The sequence below is a fragment of the Corvus brachyrhynchos genome, unplaced genomic scaffold (genome assembly GCF_000691975.1).
Source record: "Corvus brachyrhynchos isolate BGI_N302 unplaced genomic scaffold, ASM69197v1 scaffold136, whole genome shotgun sequence".
In the NCBI taxonomy this organism is placed as follows: Eukaryota; Metazoa; Chordata; class Aves; order Passeriformes; family Corvidae; genus Corvus; species Corvus brachyrhynchos.
The window spans coordinates 5,418,427-5,443,722 of NW_008239080.1; the positions used below are offsets into that span (position 1 = coordinate 5,418,427).

Consider the following 25,296-nt stretch of genomic DNA (forward strand, 5'->3'; position numbering starts at 1 on the left):
TGCTGGAATAAGCTGTTAGAAAAAGCAGTAACGGGTAGCCTTCTTAATTAAAGAAAAACACACCCAACAACATCTTTAGGCAAATCATTATGATTATATGAACACATGCACCTACCAGTAATCTCTACTGAACACAAATTATCCCCCTAAATATAGTGCTGATACAGGACACTGCCAACACCTAGCTCTGTCTTTTAGCATTTACTGAGTTACATTATATCACAATCAGTTGCTTCAGAGAGTACATACAAGAATATAACTAAAAATTATAAAACCATAGAATGGTTTGGGTTGGCAGGAAGCTTGAAAATCATCTAGTTCCAACCCAAGCCAAAAGCAGGTGTGCAACCCACTAGACCAGGTTGCTCAGAGCCCAATCTAATGTGGCCTTCAGCACTTCCAGGGACAGGGCACCCACAGCTTCTCTGGGCAACCTGTTCCAGTGTTCATCACCCTCATAGTAAAGAATTTTTTTCTAATAGCTAATCTAATTCTGCCCTGTTTCAGTTTGAAGCCATTCTCCTTTGCCCTATCACTACACACCCTTTTTAAAAGCCCCCTTTAGGTGCTGGAAAGCTGCTGTAAGGTCTCCCCAGAGCCTTCTTGTCTCCAGACAGAGCAACCCCAGCTTGTTCAGCCTGTCTCCATAGGAGAGGTTCTCTAACCTTTTTATCACCTTTGTGGTTCTCCTCTGGACTCATTCCAAGAGGTCCACACCCTTCTTATGTTTGGAACCCCAGAGCTGGATGCAGCACTCCAGGAGGGGTCTCACCAGAGCAGTGTAGAGGAGCAGAACCACCTCTTCATCCTGCTGGTCATGCTGCTTTTGATGCAGCCCAGGACACAATTGACATTCTACGCTGCAAGTGCACAGTGTTGAGACATGTCCAGCTTCTTGTCAACCAATAGCCCCAAGTCTTTCTCCTCAGAGCTGCTCTTAATCCATTCTCCTCCCAGCCTGTACTTGTGCTTGGAATTGCCCCAGCCCAGGCACAAGACCTTGCACTGGGCCTTGTTGGACTTCATGAGGTCTGCACGGACCCACATCTCAAACCTGCCATGGTCCCTCTTGTGGAAATACTTACAGCTTTTTACCGGCTAGGTTCGTAGTTCAGTGCCTTAGAAAGCCCTGGGCAGCCTAGAGAGGTAGCACGGGCTAACTGGCATTTCAGTAGCTCTAAAAGCAGCAAATAGTAGCTGCAAAGCTGATACCACCAATAGAAGCAAAGAGGGAGAAATATAGTCTTCAGCTTGCCTAATTCCTGCAATTAGAAGCTTTCAAACAGAAACAGAAACACACAGATGTTCACAGAAGGATTGCAAAGCCAAAGAGAGCAGGCCCCCTCTCGGGCCCTTCTTTTATTTGGAGAAGGGGAAAGGGGTGGACTGGGGGCGGACCCGGGGTGACCGGCCAATCAGACACTGCTAAAGAGTCTGAGTTACATTTGGTTTTGCCCGCGCTTGGAACAAAGGAGCACATGGCAAAGGCAAGTCCTGGCTTGTCTTGGGGAGGGGGGAGGGGAGGCCGGCTGTCAAGGCCCCTCTGGATGTCCTCCCTTCCCTCCAGCCTGTCAACCACACCATGCAGGCTGGTGCAGTTGGCAAACTTGCTGAGGGTCTACTTAATGCCATTGTTCATGTTGCCAGTGTAGTTATATTATGTTTTTCCTTTGTTCCTTAGCCAATGGTCTCAGATCCCCCCACAACTCTGTGCTTGATAAAACACCCCTATGCATTCTTTGCAATCAGACATGAAACAGAGACACAAATTCAGAACTGTCCTCTAGCATTGCAGATTTGTCTGAGACATACATATTTCATGATTGAGGGGGTTGCATCTGTCATATCCATTATTTCTGTGCCACTATATCTAATAAGCATTTCCAGATGATCCAATAAACTAAGTAGCAAAAGTTCTCTAATTATTTGATGCAACCACTGTCCACAGAAGAGGGCAATTTTTGTCCTTGCCATTTCAATCACTTGAAATAGATATGGAAAATTTGAGATTTTAGCTTCTCATTTTGTTTCTGAAGCAGCAAATATCAGCCACCATTAACTATGTGCAATGTACCTGAATACAAATGAGAAAGGAAATTACAAGTAAATCTTATCTATATCAGTGCTACCAGAGAGTACAGTAGTTCAATACCCATATGGAAAAGAACAGCCAGAACAGAGGCTACCACTGCTTTTCAACAAGGTAAAGTCCACATGGTTTAATCTTAAAAAAAAAAAAAAATCCACTCAAGTTGTAGTGGCAACTTGTAACAATTTGTAGTTAATAGAGATCAATATACATTTATCTACTTCAGTTCTCCATAGATGAAAACTGATGAGAGAACAGTCATTATTAAAGCAGACGTTATGCTGAAGAAAAATGGATTAGGAGTGCAATTTTCAAAGAAGGGCTTTCTGTTTACTTCAGAAAACTTGTGCCTGCAAATGTCCATGAGGCTGTGATGTTTTGCACACAAGCTTGACAAGTTTAAATTGGGATGGTCAGGGCAGGGAAAATTGAGCCATGAACTGTTTTTCTCGTCAAAAGAAACAGTAACGAGAATTTCAGCATGTCCTGCTAGAAATACAGCTATCAATACACAGCCAAACCCATGCCATGCACTCCGGCAGGAGGATAAGTGGTGCCTGCAGTCCTGCTGGGGGAGGCAGGGCAGCCCCAAATCCCAGCCTGATGGACAAGTGATGCACAGTCTTCTCCCACCTTCCCTCCTCCCTCCTTTCCACTTTCAGTTATTAAAGCTTCAGTTTGCTAGGAGATCAGGCTGCAGTTTCTCTGTAAGTTGCTCTCCCCTCTCTGCAGCTTGTCCAGAATGGATTAGAACAGAAGCAGGGAGGAACAGCTTTTCTGGGCTGCAGCTGGCAGCTGAGCAAAACCACAACTGAGCCTCCCCTCTGCCCAGCTGGATTCATGAACCCTGCATCCCTGGGTGGAAAATGTTCATTGCCAGAATAATCCAAGGGTCTGAGAAACCAGAGTTTTCCCCAGGCACAGGAGTCTACTACAAGTAAATCAGTTTTCTAATAGCAACTTTTTTTGTAAGTTTCAGAAATAGATTTCTCAGTCAAAACACAAGAGTTTTGCTCATCTCATAGATATTTTGAGAGCTTGCAGGTAAGCCTGGAAAAGTTTACAAATACACATTTTTCAATTCCAGTACCTGTGGCTTGATATGATTTTTATGTGAGTTTAAACAACCTTTTATATTTCTTAAGGGAACCTTAAAGATGCCTGAATATCCACTCTCCTGGCTAACAAAATCCATGTTTGTTGTTATTTTGCATATCTGATTTCTGACACTGTGGCACAAACCAGTTGCTTCCTTTGGGTATTAGACACTAACAAAGTTTCCTAGTAAGTCTGTGCTGTTCAAAAAACCAAAATAAACCAAAACTCCAGAAGCTTACACGGATTTATTTTCACTTCTCACTAACCTTGACAAAGAATTCCTTTTCCTGTAGTGAACCCTGCATACCACCAAATTTGAAGATCAAAGGTCTCCTTTATGGTGATAGTGCTGCTTTACTGTTTCATTCCCTGTAAGACTACTCTACAGCAATGGAGACTCTTCTTTACCCACTGGAATAATGGCATTATGTTGGCATAATATTAAACCTTATCAATAAAAAAGTTTGAATGTATACAAAGAAATACTCACTGTCCTTGCCTTCATGCCTCTTACCCTGAAACTATGGACCTATGCCAGGAGAAAGGGGAAATGTTCTGCTCCATATTCCTCTTTCTTATGGATGTAATTCATAACACAGTTAAAAGATATCTAAAACTGACCATAACTTCTACAACAAAACACTGCATGCTGCAGAAGAAAAGGTCTCACATTAAGAAGTATTCTTCATCTGCCTGAAAGTTTTATTCACTTCAGGGTGGGATCCCAGTATGTCTCTAACACTTACTTCAAAAACAACTCAGCTTCGCAGACCAATTCTGCATGAGCAGCATCCAAGGGTTTGTCACGTCTTCATGATTTACATGAGGCTGTCGTTTCACAAACGGGAAGATGGATATTTCTGACTCCAACTAACCCAGAGCTCCCTCTGAGTTTATCCAGAGTCATACACACCCTCCATCGCTGAAGTTTTCACAGGCTACATGCTTTCTCTGTGCCTTTAGTGTTCTTCCACAGATGTAAGCGGGGACTCAACTTGGCACCAAAATCCAGATCTTATTTAATGGTTCTTTTGTGTTGGGAAAGTCAGAAAAAAATCCACTTTAATATTCTCCAGGTGCATCTCCAGGGCAAGAAAAAGAAGAAAATATGCAGGGAAAAAAATTAGGAAATTCATCTGCAATAGGAAAAACTAAATCCAAATCTGTATACACACAGGAAATGAAGCTGCTCTGTAAGAATTTACCACTTTTTTATATATTAGCTCTCCAGAGATAAACTGCCCTTTAAGACATGAATTCTGGGTATCACAGGTAACAATGAGAGAATGAAATTCCAATTACTCTCCTTGGACACTTTGAGAAACACACCATTTCTACTGTTCCTAGCAGCCCTACTTATACACAAGGGGCAGAGAGAATTTGTGATAGAGGGGATCCCCTTCAAGGTCATGTCACCATATGGTTTTGCATTTTTGTTTTCCTTTATTTTGAGGCTATTCTACTTCCAGTCAGTGCAGAACAGGGCATGTCGCTACTTAAAAACAACAAGTAACCTAACACAGCTTTATTACCAGGCTCTGGGAACCTGGGAAACAGATAAATAATGACTCAAGGGAAAAAAAAGCTTTTATCTACTTAATGTAGCAAGTGAGCATATGAACAGAGGCCAGGCGGAGTCTCTGATGAAAAGCAACCAACTCTGAACTTTGGTCCAATGCAGCGATCACAAGAGACTTTCATGGCAACTGCAGCATGTTGAAAAACAAATTAAAAAGGGGACATTACATGGAAGAGAAGCATACAGAAAATATATTTGCCTGTTTGATAGAAATGCAATAATGGAGAAAAAAATGAGTACAGTTCCTCAAGATGCAAAGAAAGGACATCATAAAAACTTCCAGATAAAATGTTAAACTGTAAGAAAACTTACCAGGAAAAAATGTTTATGCTTAACTAGGCCAGAAGTTACTTTATGTTTTTAGCCAACTTTCGTTTTCTGTCACACACTAACACACTCACCTGAGAAGAGTATGTGTTTGTCTACTTACAGTCATTTCATGGATCAGCTGCAGAACACTTCCCCCTGCCAAAAGGGTCCCCTGGGGCCCCAACCAGCTGGAGAGCCACTGGTGCCTGGGTCACTCAACCCAGCATCACTGGTGACACTGGGAGGCAAAGGCCATCCCCTCTTTCCATTACTCCTCCTCCTCCACCCAGGCCACACAGCCACTCACGGAGCTCTGCTAGGAAATGGATTACAGAAACAATCTGGACTGAATAACCGTCTCAGATGAGGTAGGAGAAGCAGTGGTGTAAAGAACTTTACTTCCAATTGTCTGTTGAAAACAGTTTTTTCCTATTTTTCCTCCAGTAGGGCTGTAACAAATGCATAGGCAGACTACAGTTTGAAAAGTAACTTTGTGGATATTATGCTTTTTATGCAGCTTTGCACATACCTGCTGGGAATTCTGCTGTGGCTGTTTTGAACTGTGTCCTTACCAGAAAGGACTATAAGGGAGTGTCTGAGGAATAAGCTATAAAGAACAAGCTAGAGGAATATGTAGAGAACTCTTCTCACCTTTAAATACAAAAGATACAACTGCATTGCATTCTCTTACAGTTAGCAACACTTGCTGAATAATTATATTTTACTGTACCTCATTCTTTTAATATAACTTTTCTAGAGAAATGAAGAAAATGTGGGATTGTAGGCAACTGGCCTCATCTGCTCCAGTATATTCCATAAAGTAGCATAATTTATAATCACCATTTATTATTAACCAGATTACTTTCTGGACAGTAAGAGCAGAACTCGTCCATTTTTATTCTCCATGGCAGAGGATAAAGCAAAGAGGAGTGGCAAGTGTTAGAGCAGCATCTCCAAATGGCCCACCCCCATCTGCTTTGCATGAGGGCAGCTCCAGTACTGCCTTGCAGAGTCTGCAGACTAACACCAGAACTCTTCCAAAACATTTTTGGGATTTTACCTGTAAACACATGATATTTTTGAACAGTAGAGAGTAGTGAAAGGGGCAAGGAAGAGATTTGTGCCTGGCATGAGAAGAAGCTGCCCCAAGGGCCACCATGCCAGGCTCAGTCAGAAGAGGACACCTCCAGCATTCACAGAAATAATTTACAGTTCTCATTCGCTTCTTTTCTTCCCTCATAAATAACAGGCACACCAGTGCTGAGACACTCCTAGCCTGCTTAAAAACTGCTGGCATTTCATAGCTAAAGGAATCACATGATGAAATGGGTCATTAAATAAAGCAGATGCTTCTATTGTAGCACATTAACTTCTGTGTTATTCTGGAAAAAACGCTTATGCTTGGGCTGAGTGCATGCTCCATTCCTCCAAAGCCAGCCACTGAGCTTAAACCATTTGTCAAGCATTAAGGGAGTCAGATACACAGTATCAGAGGTCACTGACTGCCTCATATATTCATTTGCTATAATTTTCTTTTTTTTAAGCAACCAAGTCACTTTTTTACAGTAACCTGCAGTTGTTACCTGGCTCCTTTTTCTATAATGTCAGATAGCACTTATGGCATCTGTCAACATCTGCAGCTGCTCCCAGGGTAATCCGGAAGGTGACCCTCAAGGAATAATGGTCCTGGTCAAGGAACAGCTTAGGTTTGGGGACTTTGGGTTTTAGGTTTAAAGTAAACATACTGTACTTGTATCTGTCATCCCAGCTGATTTTTCTAATACACAGAGAAACACCTTGTGGGATTCACAGAGCAGGTGGCACACAGGGGCATCTGGGTAATAGGACTGGTGCTTTTATTTTCCAGAAAAGACACAGAAAATATCTTGAGAAGGACAAGAGATCACAACACAAAGTATAAAGGGAGATAAAGGCATGCTCACTTGTTTACACAGCATGCTCAGTGGTAAAATCAGATCCTTTTAGCTTCTAATCAGATGGATGCTTGGAGCTTACCTCTTTGTTTCTGCTTGAGGAAACTGTGCTAAAGCAGAGGTGAATATTCTTCCATTTAATATGTGCTTTCAGCTTCTGGAAATACAACCTTTAGCATTTCAACTGTACATATCAAAAGTCATTTTGATGTAAGATCAGCATTGCTCAGCATTGTTTCATTGGAAGCATTGTTTTTCCCCAGTACTGAAACACATTTTTCATACCAAAGGAAAAAAAATAATGCAACAAAGGTAGAAAGAGAGTAACTCCACAGAACAGCTGTGCAGTGGGATTCTTCAGACTAACCTTATTAAAAGGATTTTGTATTGGGATGTCCACCCTTTTCTTTTTCAGGTTTTTTAGAATGTGCCTCTAGATTTTGGCATTGCAATGGGACAGACATCTGTTGCACCACAGGAGCAAGTCACAGGTGTGCCACAGTCCAAGGAAGAGACTTAAAAATAAAGGTGCAGCAGCTTCATACACTACAGAATTGCCCTACATCCTAGGGTATCCTCACCAGGTGTTGTCAGGGCCACATGTACATCTCCTTCTCCCTTGGCATGGACACTACAGAGACAAGTTGGAAAAGCCACTGTCGGGTGAGAACATAACTCCCCACCACCACCCTCTTTGCACCAGGGAGGTCTGGGTAGTGAGGGAAAACTTTCCTTGTGAAAAGGAAGAAGATCAACACAGAAAAATAACTGCAGAAGGCAGAAGTCTAGCTTCTTTTAAGCATCAGTAAGCCAGGAACAGATTTCCCTCTCCACTACAGTAATTTGGTTTTCATTCTGCCTCCCAGACCCATGTCCTCACTGCAGCATTGCCTCTCACAGCTGCCCAGGCAGCGGACAGGATGGAATGCCTCATGCCACCCGTGCTGTGAACACATCTCAGCATTTTCCACCAGCTGCTATGTCTTCTCTTGCAATAACCTCAGCACAAAATACACTGTTTAAGGTTGCCCAAGCCATCAAGTGTGGAGCTACCGAGCTGCGTGTCAGTGATACAGGCAATCCAGTCCTATAGGATAGAGTAGCTGTGGATAGGCAGGATGGAAAGGGGCTGGCATTGAGAGGAGGGGCCAGCCCAGGAGCACCTTTGGACAGCTTCATCTGGTCTCGGCACCGGGACAGAGGATGAGGGAGTTGCAGGGAGAGGAAGGGCTGCCAGGGCTGCCCCTCTCATTCACATCCCAGGGGTCAATGCAGCAGCTCTCCAGGCTCTGCCAGGAACTGAGTTTGGAAACAAGGTTGTTCTCATATCCCTGATTTTCTAGGCACATGCCTCCTTTACCTGTGCATCAAACTATGCTTCTTGACCTTTTTTGGCCCCTTTTGTCTCCATTAACTTAATAAATCACGCACAGTGGGGTACAGGAGGGAAGGGGAACTGCATGATCCTCTTCACCCAGGCTGAGCAGCATTAGGTTAGACAAGTCTGCTTCTCCTGTGTCTCTCCTCAGCTGAGGTGGAACTAACTAAAAACCATGGGTTGGTACTTTTTAAACCCTTCTAGCAGAGGGACAGAGTTCCTGTGCTCATACCCTTCCACAGCAAAACAAATTATACCTTAACCCTCACAGATAAATACCTATTTCTCCCCAATACCAAAAACTTTAGTGACTAACCAGAACCTTAAGCTTACTCCAACAAGGAGATTTAGTAACTGCTACTTTGGACTATTGAAATGTAAATTAAAATCTCTTAGCACAGTGCTCTAGCAATTTAATTTCAGGCTGTGCAAAGCTGTGGAGGAATGTCAGGAAAAAAAATCTCCCTTCCCTTGTAGAAAAAAAACCAGATTAAAATATGGAAGCTGGTTTGAAGTCTATTGTGCTGTCATTCACCACATGCTACCTGTGCCAAATAAAGGGCTGGGAGTCAGGCAGTCAACAGTAAGTCTCAGAAACATCAGTGAACTTTACATGCAGTAAAGTTTACCCTTTGTACTGGGTACTGAAAACACTTGACTGCATGGTCCTCAGAGATGGAGCTGAAGAGAGCCAGTGCTTTACCCCTGTGAGACACCAACCATCCTACCATCTGCACTAGAATAAAATGGGTAAGGCTTACTGCAGAAAGGTTATGGGGGTGGGAAAAGAAACTACTTTGTCTACAGCTGCTGAAATTGTCTGATCCAGGGGCTCAGACTGTGCAGTGGGAATCTGGGTGCTGAGGTAAGTGTTCATCTGCTAAACACTATGATATGAGGTGAGAGAAGTAACACTAAACTATAACCAAACTACTTCCCAAAAGGAAAGGAAAGAATCAGTCTTTTCCCCTCAAAACAGTAGAATTGAAAAGGGGAGGAAGCCTGGAGGGGCGAAATGCTCTTTAGAAGCCACTAGAGGGAAAAAAAGAAGAATTTGAAAGACCAAATATTTGTCCCATCTTCTGCCCATCCCATGCTGTTGCCAGCATGCCGGGACATTTCTGTGGAATCAGAGGGAGCACTCGGGGCAAAAATGTGATCTCATCACTCTATGGCAGCCCTGCACATCAGGCTGTCCAAGCCTCTTTTCTCAAAACCACTACTAAGCAAATACTCCCCAAGTGTAACGTTAAGAATGAGAGGCTACTCCCAGCACACCCAACTCCACTATCCCACTAACCTAGAAATGTGGGAGACACCATCATTTGCTAAGGCTACAAATGTCAACACACTGGTCCACTCTAGGGAGAAAAAAAATACAACCCCAAACTGAAACAAAACAGACTGTTAGCCTCTCGGTCTCTTACTTGTTTTGGGGGACCCCACCGCCACTTGTGTAAGAGACATCAGAGCTACTTTATCCCATCCCATGCAAGTCAGATTTGCCAGTCACAGTCACAAGAGGACTGAGCTATGTACAATGCCCTGTGCTAATTCCTTCCAGACCAGCTTAGGAAATGTCATAAAAAGACCACAGCTGAAGGGAGAAAGCAAACCTCTATATCCTGACTGCCTACATTAGTAAAATTAGAGAAAGGTACTATACTACATCCCAAAAAGAAAAAGATGTGCAACACAGTGTTCATTTGACACTACTGACTGTACCAGAACAAAATCCTTTCTCCAGAAATTAGGATCAAATAGAGAGAATTGCTCAGGAGTCTCAGTCTTGTCATTCCTCAAACTCACTCCAACACTCTGTGACCATGAACATGCTCCATTTCCCACCTAACTTTATTGTAAGTCACTCTTCATTGCTTTTTGGGTCCCAAAGGCCCAAAAAAGGCACTCAGGGAGAAAGCTCCAGAATCAGCAGTGCAACCTATTGCTTTACATAGTGCAAAGGATGCACGCATGCAAGGAAAGACTCAGTCCTTACCTGTAACAATAACCTGGTAGTCCTTCTGCAGCAGAGGGTATATGGTTCCTGAAGACAGCAGGGCTCAGCCCATGCCCTGCAGCAAGCTGACCAGAAATTTTGGAGAGTCTTGAAAGCAAGATCATTAGATGTGCATTTCACCATTGCCACCTTCAACAGCAAAAATAAGTCTGTAATCACAATAAGTTTGTCTTACTGTGGTGCAAATTGAATATGCTGGAAGTACAGGGCAAAACAAATAATCTGATTTATCACAACAGACACCAGTCCCCATTTATAAAAACTTGAATTTGTGCTGTACAGTTGTTCTACAGAAAGCCTCGGTAAGTCATTCACTATCCAAGAGTTACATTGAGTTATCACAGGAGCAGCCATTACTCACAGTGACAGTCTCAGCACAACAAGCCCCTGTCGAGAGCACGTGAGTTTCTGCCTACACGAAACAGATGAACCTAATGGATATACACCTGGCTGAGCAGCCACAAGCCTGACTGCACACAGGGGCAAAAATGCACCAGAAGTGCATCTCGCCAACAGCAGTTATTCCCTGCATAAGAAAACTGACATTTTGTTGCTGTTCTTTAGACAAGCATGTGGGGTTTTTTTTATTTTGGGGGGTTTTGTTTCTTTGTTTTTGTTGAGTGGGTGGGAAATAAAAATAACTCCTACTTAACAGTCACCAGGCACATCTGGCAACACATGGGGAGCAGGAGGTAGGGAGTAACCTTTCAAAAGTGATGGGAGGAAGCTTGGCTTTTTTGTTCTCCATCAGACCTGATCTGCCTTGCACACTGGGGCACAGAGACAACCAAAGGTCTGGCTATGAAGCCTTCTTGGGGAAGAAAGGGGCTGCACCGGTTCTGGTGCAGGTTAGATCACTCTTGGGGGATTGTTCTAATCCAAACCTATAACCTTATTTAACTGACTCCACAGACCCACCTATTTTATCAAAAATCTTGAAAGGTGAGTTTTCTAAAGCTGCTACCTGAGGGAGATCAGAATTTCTTCCACGGCTATGTCTCTTGATTAAGAGATATTTCCTGGCTGTGAGAAGACATCGCTGTATTTGAGCTGATCCCAAATTAGTTTTGTTAAAACCTATGACCAAGCCTTACAGTGAAAAGATTCATTCCCTAACCAAGAATAGTAAAGAGCAAACAAAATGCACACCAGCTATTTTATATATTTTATATATGTCAAAGTTGCTTCATTGTAATTTTATAACTATTTCCTCCTTCTTCTAAAAAAAGTAATGGCAGCCAGTGTCTGAAAGCAGAATATTCATCTTCTGAGTTTTTTTACACCAGTTTTAGGGTTTTGTATCTTCACTGCATATTAGATGGGGAAGAAAACCCCAGTAAATAGCTACTGAGATTGATTTCTGGAAATGTTATTTAATCTCTGGGGTTTTTTCAGCTCTTAATGCAACATAGCCAGTAGGGAACAGTCACATTTTGTGTTAGTTTATCTGATTCAGGAGAAAAAGTCAGTTCCTAGTGCTGTGAATTTAGCAGGGGATTAGATAAATTACTCCAGTCTGAGTCATCATACCTGTCCTCCATCAGTCTCTGCACACCTTTCAAGCAGGGAGCTGCATGAAATAATCCTGCACCCCTGCACCCCAGTTTCTGCAGTGCCTCCACCCCAGAGCAGGGTGCAGCTGCAGCCACTGGTAACTGCTCCAATCCCATGGTGAGTTCTGCTCTCGCAGAGACAGGAGGAAACAAGGGGCTGAGAAAGTTCTCCTCACCACAGGCACCAAGGAAACATTGCCACTGACAATAAGGAGGAAAAATATGTCTACCTGGACTCATTTGTTTGGAGCTTTGTTTAAAAGGAGCACAAGGCAGATGGGGACAGAATAAGTCTGCACTAAGAAATGTAGTGGGATAGCAAATAAGATGACAACACTGACCTCTGCTCTTCAGGGAGCACAACTACATTCTTACCTAACAGTGTGTCCCTCTAATGATAATATACTGTCAACAGTTCAAAATCACATTAATATAAAAAACAAGTTCTTACCTTCAGTTTAAATGACAAAGCTCTCTATTAAACTGAAATCCTTACTATCTTCTTCCCTGGATATGTATATCTAATTTGCAACTACATTATTTGGGGGATTTAAGCTATAAATGACCCCACCTGATGTTGCAGTACTTTTACCCCCAGAAGGGTGGGAGGGTGAGAAGCAGGTTTGCTTCTGAATCATTGCCAAACACCACAGCACAGCAACTTCAGTACCTGATCAGGCAAAACCTCTTTTAAAAGGCAATAGTTATTTACACAGACAGTGAAGAGCCGAGAGATCAGAGCTCTGTTGTGTGGCACAGCCACAAGAAATTACACCGTGTCTCTTTGCTCAAAGATGAAGAGCAGCACTTACAGAAACCACAGCAAAACTGTGGTTTCTGTAAGTCATCCTCTATCCATCACAACATCTGCAGCTACCTTTGCAAGGCAGGCGAGACAATGATAAATATGGCATGAGGGCACTGAAGTGTGTCTTTTTCCTGAACCACAAATAAAGCTGACTGCAGGATCTGCCTCCCCAGAAATATACATCGAGGAGAAATCCAGGGAAACAAAGGGAGCTGGTTAATTGAGTGATGCCCACATCACACAACAGACATGATCCTACAGAATGGAGCATGCAGTCCCAATCTGGCACTGTTTACAAACACGATGCAACTGGCACCATTTCAATATTGTTGTAACAGGTGAGAACACATACAGCCTGGGGAGGAAATAGCATTTTTATTGACTGACAGATTGTGGTACTACATTACATTGAACATCCCAATAAATATGAAGTGAGCCTTGCCTAAAATATGGCACTGCACCTTGCAAAGGTTAGCAGTGCAGTGGTCATTTTATCAAGGTTGAGGTTGTCCTGCAAAGCTTTGCTTTGTTGGTTATGAAGGTAAATAAATAAGTGAATTCAAATTGTATCTCAAATCTTAGGTCTGCCTACCTAGAGCAGGTACAGATATGCTTTTATCAGCTTAATTGGGCTGTTTGAGGAAATAGGGTAACAAAAGCAGAATCTCTATCAGTATCTCTGCTGCAGGGCTCAGCAGACACACGCTGCCAGCACAGCTGCTGCTTCCACGATCAATCACCCCCACCACAAGCTGCATGAGTGTATGTACACACAGTCAATGTGTGTCTGCAGGTACATATCCTCACTCTCAAGTCTGGTTCCAGCTGTGGCCTTCAACTCTTTCTGGAGCACAAACAGAACTCTTTCTGGAGCACAAACAGTCCTCAGCAGCTGCTGGCAGTACCAGCAGTCACCCCACTGCCACTTCCCTTCAGGCTGCGCCTCTGGCCTGCCTAGAACCAGACTGAGGAAATACAAAGTGGATAAAAAGTTCTTAGGCACAAATTTGACACTTAAGATTTTTCAGAGATCTGAATTACATCTCTGCTAATTATACAGCTAGTTTTTCTCACTCTGACAACTTCATGACTGACATTTCTTTGCCTCAGATTTCTGCACTGATGTTCCACCCCTACAGCAACCAGTGCTCAAGTACTCATTGAGTATCATTACTCATCAAATACCATAGCGAGTAAATGTTCTGTGTTGCTACAACCAGGGCTTGAAGGCTCCATTGTTCCATGAGAGATTTTATCACATAAAGAGCTTCAAGGGACTGTGTAGACTGGCCAGATAAGTCTGGATGGAATGACTTTCTTGTCTTGCAAAAAGATTTCAAAGGTCTCAGGTCTGGGTTTTTTTCATGCACCTTGATGAAAAGTGATTTGGAAAAAAACTAGAGGTCATATATTTTTCAGAAATTACTTCTATACCTGTCAGAACATGTATCCCAAATTAGAAAGATGTGAATTAAATCCCCCTTCTGGTTCTTTCAGAACACGAATTTCCTTCAAAAACCATTCCCTCTGAGAAAGACATTTCACAAATAAGTTTAAAAAAATAAATTTGCAAGTTTCTTATGTTTCTGACATTAAAATTTTGCTCTGGACTATCGGACAAAGAGGAAAATCATAGCAACTCACATTTAGGTTAGAAACATCTATATTTAAACTAATCTTTCACTGAAAGAAGACAGCCTCAAGTGCAGACAGAGCTGACCATTTCATCACCTGCCTCTGCTCATGTATGATGGTGGGTGGCCTAAAACCTGTCCATTCCTGTCCCTCAAACAGCAGCACAAGAAGAAAGCTCTTAAAAGCCTCGACCTCCCCTCCCATGCCACTTGTGCCTTCCGTGAATCCAAAGTCTGGCTGTTCCTCCCCTGAACGACAATGCTGATATCAGCTTCTACAGCTGAGCAGCTCAGAGCCAGCCTTGGCTCCTAACCGGCCAGGCAGACCTTGAGTCTGCCAGGAATTTTGCTGAAACACTAATGAATGAAAAACTGGAGATATTTCTCCTGCTTGTTATGTCAGCAGCATGCACGTGGGCCCTGCAAACACTAAGGAGCAATAAGAAAACATCAGCAGAGTATTCACACATCTGTCACTCCACCTCTTTAGACACTGCAAGCTACTGGTGCTAGCAAAAGTTTCACAGGCTCTCCTGGGTTCATAAATCTTGGGGCCTATGTAACACTAAGTATCCCTTAAACTCTACCTTACGTTTGGACAGACCCAGCACGGCATTTCTTTCATGAAATGCATGTTACACAGAGCCATAGGTAAGACTCCTTGGATGAAGCACAGTTGGAACGTGTTCTGGGGAAGTAAATATTTCACCACTAATTATGACGCTGCTCAGGAACAAGGACGGAGAACATCAATATTTAGACAACTAAAGAAAACATATTTGCTACACACGAACACCCTTGTTCAGCTATAGCCAGTAATTTCTCCAGAGCTTGGGGCTTTGGTAGCAAATGGATGAGTGGAGAGTGGGATCAGAAAATAAATCACTGCCTGGGAAGCTCCTCTCTTAAGCAGAATACACTGATATTTCTTACAGGAGAGAAAAATGCTTACTTGGCTTCACCTATGACACAGGTAAGCCTGGTGGGAGCAAACAGCAGAAGGAATACCCTGCCTCAGGTGTCACGCTGTGCCGTGCAGCTCACACTCCATCCATGGTCATCATTGCTCTTCGTTTTCAGAAGCCTGCACATTCTAGAAGAAACAGGCTGTTTCCACTAATAAAACCCCTACAATGTGTTAAACTGATGGAAAGCATGAAAATGTGCATGGAAAAGTAGGGGGGAGGATTCCCAAAAGTGGTTTTCAGTTTTAATTTCTTCCATAGTCTGAAGAAAAGCTAACCCATATTATCTCTGCAGTTGCGTCAGCCAGTTTATGTTCTTAAAATTCATGGAAATAATAATTTTCAAAACAGCATTTAAAGGCCACATTGTATTCCAAGCCTTTTTTTAATTACGAGACAGAAAAATCAGCAGATCAAGCTAGAAGGAGCCAAAACTCACAGAAGTTTTAAGATATCTCCAGCATATCCAGAAGGATTTGGTCCAGAGTTTGCCTTGTAGTCTAATACCCTAAAGGCTTCTGGCAATGACAGAGTACAGTTTCTCTTTTTTCAGAGTGAGAGTCACATGAATTGATAAATATTGCCTCATTTGAAAGCTGGGTGCTTAGTCCCTGGTTCTAATAACACTCGGCAGACTTACGACTGATTAATTGACAGGCATTTGGGATACCTAGGGATGAGTATCAACAACAAAGTGAAATGTCAGCAAGTGAGTGAAATATATTGCAAGGCTTGTATGGATTATGAGAAGCTGTATTCTCAAACAAGAGAATGAAGTCAAGGGATAAGCAAGTGTAGAATCAGAGCATGCAGCAGGATAGTGATAATTAAGTCCAGAGAGATCATTTTATAAACATAGATTTTATGGCTTTACTCAGATGCTCATCTTTTTTTGTATAACTATTGAATGAGCGCTTCGGTGGCTCGATGCCGCGTTTATTCCACAGGGTCCCTCGTGGAGACGCTCAGGCAGCGCTCTGCCAGCACCTACACGTGCCCACGATCTCACCTTCGCAGGCGGTCGCGAACAGCCCCTCACACACAGTCTGTGCACGAACCAGGGACAGGGAGGCGAGAGGGGTTCTCTGCATGCAATTCCAAGGTGTTCAATGGCTACACACCCGAAGGGAACAGAGGTAAGAAGAACACAAGACCAAAAGCCCACACCAGCTTTATCCCGAAAACTCCCAAAGGCGGGCAGAGCATCCAAAACCAATGGTCTGAGGGCCAGGGGGCAGAGGCAAGGCTGAGTGACATAACAGGGGCCAGTGGGAAAAGGGATGGGAGGGGGGAGAGGGCCAGTGACCAGCAGAATCTAGACAAAGGAAGAACTTTCTGGCACGGTGTTGTAGGGGGAGATCACTTTTAGGGCAACTTGGGGGGTGTAAAGTGGACTTAGCCACCGCACCATATAACCAGTAGGTTTATTCAAAGATCATGTTGGTAATCAACTCAAGTAAAAGTGGCAACATGAGGAGAAAAGGGGCTGCATAGTGGAATGGTTAGGTTGAAGAAAAGCAAAATTACAGTCTCCCTGCTGCCTGCTAATGATTAACGACCTCAAATGTGATCCATAGAGGGCTCCAAAAGAAGCTGTCTTTTGAAGTTCAAGAAGTTTCACATCTGTTATGTTCATTTACAGACATAATTGTGACCAAATTCGTATCTAAAAAAACATTTTGTCTGTCATTTTGGGCTCAATTTGCAATCCTTTTCAGTAAATATATATATATATATATATCAGCAAGTAAGCGAAAATCGATAATGTCCCTTAGGTTAAAATTGTGACGTCAGTGTCACCCAGAAAACAAGATGTGTTAATTTCCCAGCTGCAGTGCCATGAAAATAAACACATCTATTTATGGGAATTACCTGTTCTTACGTACCTGTTACTGGGTGTCCCATAAGCAACATTTTACTTTTATAATGAGGCTAGCCCAAAAAGAAAATTAAACAAAATAAAATGTTTCATATTTCACCACAGAGTTTTGCTGGAACAACTGTGCGTGGCTTTGGGAGGGGGCAGGAGAAAAGCATGGTGATAATTGCTGCGAATATCCAGTGTTAAACCACCATTCCTTGAGATGCCTGGTTTCCCAGCTGTTCCCCAGGCACAATACTGTGCGATCAGTGCTCCACACTGCATGTATAAATGAAATTATGGGCTTCCAATTTGCAGCCTCCAAACCCCTAAGGAGTCCATGGAGTGATTTTAAGATGTCCAAGACAGGGGATTACAAAAGCAAGCTCCTAGGCTCTCTATATAGTTTGGGAAGGAAGTTTTTTGGTCTACAAATTGCTAGAAATTGAAATTCTCTAAGTAAAGTCTTTAAACAGGCTAATGGGAATGATAACTACAATCACAAGGTGTGACCTGTCGTCTCATAAGACCGGCACAAGCGACTGTGCCATCAGAGGCTCCCTCAGCCTTTCTGCTGCAAACACCAAGCCAGAACCTGAGAAGCCTTTGTAACAGACATTCCGTTAAAAGGTGTGCCCAAAACTTATAATTTCAAGAGATGAGAATTTCCCTACCTCCATAACTTTTCAATAATAATAATAATAGACAGAGGCATACACAGTTTGCACAAAGCACTTCAGTCTTTGGGTTTCGTAAGCTTAGAATCAACTGGAAAATTGAAAAGAAGATTCAGTGTAGTGAGAGCTTACAACTAGAACTATCATAAATTACAATGAGAATAAATGTGTATTCATTTTAAAAATTGTAAAGTCTGATCTCACATTTAAGCTATTGTTTCATTATAACGGCTTTTAACTACCTATAATTACATATTGGTTACTATTGTTCAGACCATTTTATATGAACACATAAGGCAAATGCTCAGAAATAAATCCCAGACACTGATTATTTTTAATAGTGCAATGCTTCTTCTGTTGTAATTACTTGGGTACAATGACTATTAACCTATTCAGCATTCCTAGAGAAATTTAAGTCAAAAGCAATCTGATTTACTTTAAGGTAAGGGCTTCCCATCTCTGCTTTCTCTCCCCCTTCTCTGCTCAAATAAATATAAATGCGTGTTAGCTACACAGAGAATCAATGAAATTATATTAAATTTTCAATTCAGCCAAGTGTCTGCAAATTCAACTAATTATTTATATTTTCAGTCCTGTTGGTGCTGCGGTTGTTGTAAAGATCAACAGGCCATCTCTTTAATGTAACCAGTATCTGAGGTTTTTACATGTCTGTTTCATTAAATTTGAAACATTTTGTGGCCTAGTTAAGTGGCGTAGACAGTTTTCTAATATTTACTGGAAATTGTGAAAAACTATTTGGTCTCCTGAAATGCATTTTATAAAGTAGTATATTTTCAGTAGGTGCCAGTAGCTTAGTACACATGCTTTAAAAATATTTGGATGTTTGGAAAACCATTACTGACTGAGTTTACTTCCCATAGGACTTCTGTGAAAAGCTTTGGTGGAGGTTGGAGAGCAGCAGGTTCTTTCAGACTCCACACAGCAGGCCCTGCTCCAGGAAACTGTGCAAAGTACCCCCAAAATAACATCATTCTCCCTATTCCAACTGTAAGAAAGCAATTAGCTTGATGTTAGCAAATCCTGACTGGGACAAGAAAAGCCCACCCAGAGACAATGGGCAATGAATTTCAATCTGTAATATGGCAAACATTGGTGGAAATACTTCAAAATCAACATGAATCCTCAAGGAAAAGTGTTTGCTGCAAAGACCTGCCTTCCGCGGTTGCTACACACCCCGCAACATTTATCAGAGGAGTGCAGGTAACAACCTCACTTCTCCTTGGCAGACATGCTGCCTCTGTGAACTCAGCTTAAAAATGTACGTTACTCATTTCCACTTTAAAAGTGTCCATTATTAGCAAAAATGACATATTGGTAGAGAGAGAAACTGATCTGCAAAATTATTTTCAGGGATTTCAGCAGAGCAATTAGGGGAATTTCTGGACTACAAAGACTGTACTGTGTAACATGAGATTTCATCTTGACTGATAGACCTGTCAGGATTTCCATACAAAAATACAGCTGTGTTTCCCTCCTTGCCACCCCACCTTTTAATGAGTTATATGTGACATTTTCTTCTTTCCTGTATTTCTTATTAGCACCTTACCCAGCTTTAATCCATTTTAATCCTTCTGTTGTCCCACTGAGCAGAACAGATGTCCAGCATGACAGGAGAAAAAGGGACAAGCTGATGCCATATCTACAGGACTCAGGAGCCACCAAACAGAAATGCAAACCAAATTAAACCTCTAAAACATACCAAGTGCTCACTGGGCAGGGGGAAGCAAGGCTAACCAATTTTAAGTTCTGGTACATCATGCCATGTGGTACATACCCTGCGTTAGAAGGTCCTTAAAGATCTTCTAGTTCCAACACACCTGTTGCACTGGAACACCTTTCACTGGATTGGGTTGCTCAGAGATCCATCCAACCAGGCCTTGAACATTCCCAGGGATGGGGCATCAACAAGTTCTCTGGGCAACCTGTTCCAGTGCCTCACCACCCTCACAGTAAAGAATTTCTCCCTAATATCTAATCTAAACCGCTCTCTTTCAGTTTGAAACCATTCCCCATTGTCCTGTTACTATGTGTCCTTTAAAAAGTCCCTCTCCATCTTTCCTGTAGGTTCCCTTCAGATTCAAAGGCCACAATTATGTCACCCCAAAGCCTTCTCTTTTCCAGGCTGAACACACCCAATTAGCCTTTCCTCATAGGAGAGGTGCTCCATGCCTCTGATCATCTTGGTGGCCTCCTCTGGACTCACTCCAACAGGTCAATGCCCTCCCTGTTCTGGGGACCCCAGAGCTGGAAGCAGTGTTCCAGTTCCTTCTGACTGCATGGATGATGCTGCTCCTGATGTGAGTTCACTCTTCAGTTCTGCTGTTTGCTGTAATAGTCAGTTCAGACACAGCCATGCCAGCTGCACTGGGAGGGAACACAAGCACGCATAAACAGAACATTCAAAATAATTAGATACCCACGACACTGCAAATAACTTAAATAGGGGTTTTCACACTCTGAAGAGTGGGATGGAGCTGCTCATGGCAGATTTTTTGTGGCTGCATCTGAACTGACTATTATAGCAAACAGCAGAACAGAAGAGTGAACCCGAAGCTGGAGGAGCCTGGCACCATCCATGCAGTCAGAAGGAAGATTTCATTTTTTACCTTATGTATGCTGTACTGCAGCGCTTACACACAGACCACACCCAGCCCTGAAGGCTGAAGCAGAGGTTATGTTGTGATAGAGGAGTGGGAACAGTTCCAGGTGCACTGCTGGAAGCACAAGGATTTGAAGGTAGTATCAAATGGTAGATGGAAATCTAGCATCACTGGATCAACATGAAATCCAGAACACAACAGAATTAGCACCTAGGAGTGTCCCAAACACCCAGAACTTTTAGCATCAGTATGCTAGAGAAGGCTACCTGAAATATTTTTTCCCATTATAATCCAAAGATTTTGCTCAGGTAAAATACACCTTTACAAATCATGTGCCTGAAAAGAGAATTTTCATCATTGCTCATTGTCATTGCAGGCAAGCTTGGAGAAACCAGATGAGACACTCTTCTCCACATGCTACACTGGAGGAGATACAACACATGTGGTATAGACTGATGCAAATGGGCCAGAACTGGGGTAAGGAGTGATGGTTCCCTCCACCTCACAGGTGAGGAAGGTAGACAACTTGCCACAAATCACCAGGGAAATTCAGGGCCACATCTCAAATTGAACATAAACTGTCCCAGGCTCTGCAGCATGATTTCTGCGTGGCAAGAAAGGAGATGTTCAGTGGGACAGCCCCAAGAGCAGCAGTGGGGCAGTGCCTGCTAGGCCAACATGAATCTGATACATTTATTAGGAGGGGAAAATAAATCAGTGAATAAATTCACTCTTGTCCCAACATATAAGGGTGTCCCCATAAAAAAGTGTCCCTGCCCACTGCTGGCATATCACAGAGAGATTAAGGGTTTAGTGGAGCAGAAAAAGATGGTGTCAACAGCAAAATCTGTTACTGCAGCTGTACCTCTTCAGAGCATTAAACTGCAAATTGGGTATTTGCACCCTTCTCCACAATTTCGTGGGAGACCACACTAAGGATACAAGAGAAGTCCAGATACAGGCTCAGCCCTGCCAAAACTTCATTGTAAATGGAGAGAGGGGTTTGCAATCAGCTTGTAAATCTGGAAATATTTGGCGTTAGGCTCATGTCTGTCATTAAACTGTGGCAGTTTCTGGTAAGCAGGCAAGACTATGTTTTTCTCATAACTTACCGGTCTTGCCATCATCTTCCAGTTCACTAAGGCAAAATCCTATTCTACCTACCTCTGATGGCATGTGAGCCTTCTCTTTCAGGCAGGATTACCCAGCTAGTCCCTATTTACAATCCTTTATCATGCAAGCTGGATACTGTACCTGCTTGCACATCCTGAAGATGTGACTCTTCAGTTTTTCATTATTGTCTCTGAAAACCATTCTGTAACCTTTTGTAATGCAGGTAGATAAAACTGTTCTCTCCCTCCAGGCCCTATAGTATTTTAATTTTTCAAATCTTGAGTAAAGCAAATAAAAAATCATATTAAGTGACTCTTTTTACTGCTGTTCATACCTAAGATATACCATTTTGTGGTGCATTAATAAGAAATAGGTATGCCAGAACAAAGAATTACTAAGCTTCACCCACAGTGCATTGTAACAAAGCATTTATTTCTGGCTGTATTCAGCCACCACCTGTGGCTCACAGTGCGTCCTGACAACTGCCACTGGTGTGTGACCTCCTGAGCAGTCCTCCTTAGCACAGTTTCCTAGCCTATCATTTCACAAAAAGAAATTACTATGGAACAGCTCCCAAATGAGCACCTCTCCCTGCAACTCAAATTCAGGGGATGAGGCAAGAGACAGAACATCTGCCAGAGAACTGGAGATTTTGTATGTTGATCAGCAGTGGAGAGCAAATAAACCATGTTCTGAAAATAGAAAATTGACTTCCTCCAAATGAGGAGAGATTATAAGCATCTATGCTTACTCTGAAAAGGAAAAGCAAGTGACTGACTCTGCATGCAAGAGTATGCAAGTCAAAGGCAAGGTAAATTCCCAGCCTCTATACTGTTCAGCAGGCAGAGGAAATGCTCCCTTTCCCACAAAGGCTGAGGTTTCTGGATGATGGAAACACTATCCCTTCAGTGTAGGCATTACTTCAAGGAGAAAAGTAAAAAATAAAAAAATAAAATAAATTGCCTTTCTGACTTTTTTTGGTTGGCTCTTGGATGCTGTGTCCTTGGAACTGAAAGCTCAAATGTGACTGCAGAAACAGAATTTTTCTTCTTTCTTCTTCAGTCATTTGTCAAAAACAAATGCATTTGCTTATTGATCTACCTGTAGAGAAACACAAAGAAATACTTCAAATATCCATTCCAAATCAGAAACAAAAGGTAAAAGCCAAACAACTGGGTGCCTGCTCAAGGGTCATAAATTTCTTTATGCAACTCTGTTTCTCTAACAAGCTTCTTTTCCTGAAAGTACTTTTTAAACTTGAAAAAAAATTCTCTACTTTAAAGCAATTCTGGAATGGCAGAAAATAATTGATCAGAGTACTGTTTTGAACATGTTTCAAGTGTTCATCATGAAGTTTCCTGAATGTATTTGACTGGTACCTCTGGAAATAAAAACTAGGGCTTGAAAGGGAACAGAATATGCTGGCTGTTTCACTCCAAACACATCTCTTAAGCCTCACACAAAGGAACATATCTAGAGTGGGGAAGACAGCTCTGTCATTATGTCAAAGATGAATAAAATACCCAGGTATACATTTTGGATGTTCAAGTATTGAAAAACTATTTGTCATTAATTATTAGGCTGCATGTAGAAAGAGAAATTAACAGAAAAAGGGGTTCTCTTATTCCCTAGTCAACCAAATCTGTCAAGCAAAAGTTATTTTCATAGATTTTTTTGTCTGTGTAGTAATTTTGTATATTACAAATTGTTAACAGTTAGTTATGATTATAAAATAATTCTTAAAATATGAAACAGATCCGTTTTATGGCATCAATCCAAAATCATTTGGTGCAGCACATAAGCTAGTATATGAAATTTGCTGAAGCCAGGGTTTCACTCCAGCTATAAAATCACAAGACTAGAATACAAAACAGACCATTCAAATACAAAGACATTTATGAACCTTAACTACCTGTGTTTAGAGACTATGAGATCAGCGATGCTCGGAACAAGAGGAAGTGTTTACAAAGTATACGCAGTCCTATTCTTTGATCAATCCATAATAATAAAAATACTTTATATTTGGAGTATTTCATCCAGTCTTCAAGATCTCTCATAGAGGAGTACAATGATAAAACATGGGGCTGGCTTTGTCTTTCACAACACTGAAATCAATCAAGTAACTGTATGCAGTCCAGAGGGATGATAAATCATGTTTGTCACACCTACAACCAATTTTCTGGGGGGGGGGGGAAATCTAGCAATTTAGAGGAGCCTAGATGCCTTATATTTATTCTTCCCTGAAAGCCAGAAGTGAAGACAGAATGCATCTCTCCTTTATCTTCTTTTTTTTTTTTTTTAATTAATAAACATCTTTGTAAATAGAGCCTTTCTATTTAGAGCTACATTTCTTACTACAGCTGAAGCTTCTGCTTGAGGCAGAAGCTATTTGAAATGTTTGAAACAGCACTCTGGGCTCCATGTAGTGACCTAGACTGTACTTCATAAAATGAAGTTATATTAATCTCAGCATTTATCAGGAAGCATGAAAAAGGTTAAAATGCCTTAGATTTTTTATGAAGAACAATATCATGAAAAATCCTTCCTATTATATCTGTTTAATTTACTATCTCCTTCTACATATATATTCTAGTTACAAGATGTTTGTTTTCTTTATTGGTAAATCCCAGACAATATGAGATTTTAAATTAGAAAAAATACATGCTGTTGTGAGCTCTTAGTTGCAGAATTACTTGTTTCCGCTAGATCTCCTAGATACATCACTGAGCTATATAATCCTAATAAATATTCAAGCAGGTCAGTCTCAAATACAGATGCTTACCAGGCAGATGATGTTTCTCGAGCTAAGAAAACACAGGAGAGTAATTTTCTCTGCATCATCTCCAGCCACCTTTGGTTACCCCCAGCCAAAATTAACAGGCACACAGAAGCATTCATGCAGGTTCAACATGAGAGGTGAACTTGTGCCTCTGGGTGTGCCGTGAGACTCATTAGTTGCACTGCAACAGTGACCAAACAAGTCTCCGGAGCGCTGGGACTGAAAACACAACCTGAAGTCCGGGGTAGAAATAAACCACATACTAAAAAGACACAAGAATAAGAAATATGAAATGCACAGAAGAACATCTGTGTGCAGAAATATCAAACACAGTAAGACTTCTGTTCAGATAAACAAGGACAGCTAGAACGTGCTATTTTGAGAAGGTGAAAGTAACAGTTAGCAGTTGTTTCTCATCATACAACATAATGATATGATCAGGCACCCAGCTTAAAAAAAGAAACATTTTTTCATGTAATCAAAATCACATCATGGAAACACAAGAATGCCAAGGTAAAAAATATAAGTTACTTCAAAAAACTGCTTTAAAATTCACGGACTACCCAGAAAACAATCACTGCCCACTTGTTTCCTTCCTTTCCTAAGCATCCAATGAGTTGCAGCTGCCAGGGATGAGGTATGAATTAGAAAGATATAGGACTCACTCAGCTTCATCAGGTAGCAAAAATTCATTTCAATTCAAAATGCTCAGTGACTACAAAGCAGCAGCAACAGCAATGAAAATTTAAGATTAGCCCATTGTCATAGGTTAGCAAGCATAGTCCCGGAAGGGATGTCCTTGCTAAGGGGTGCTGACAGCTTCCTCTGGGACCTGATAGAACCTATCAGCTGGCCAGTTTGAATATGGACAATTCTTT

At 41.9% G+C, this 25,296-nt stretch overlaps 2 long non-coding RNA genes across 2 annotated transcripts in view; both read right to left on the bottom strand.

Annotated features, from left to right (window-relative positions):
- LOC108447936 overlaps positions 1-16,634 on the bottom strand; it is a 45,095-nt gene extending 28,461 nt beyond the window's left edge. Inside the window, exon 1 of the long non-coding RNA XR_001863656.1 lies at positions 3,934-16,634. This is a non-coding gene — a long non-coding RNA (uncharacterized LOC108447936). The remainder of the gene's footprint in view (positions 1-3,933) is intronic.
- Positions 16,635-22,050: 5,416 nt separating this feature from the next.
- LOC108447935 lies at positions 22,051-25,197 on the bottom strand. The gene is made up of 3 exons (XR_001863654.1): positions 25,084-25,197; positions 24,422-24,680; positions 22,051-22,740 (listed from the first exon to the last, which is right to left on the bottom strand). It is a non-coding gene; the product is annotated as an uncharacterized LOC108447935 (long non-coding RNA).
- Positions 25,198-25,296: the final 99 nt, after the last annotated feature.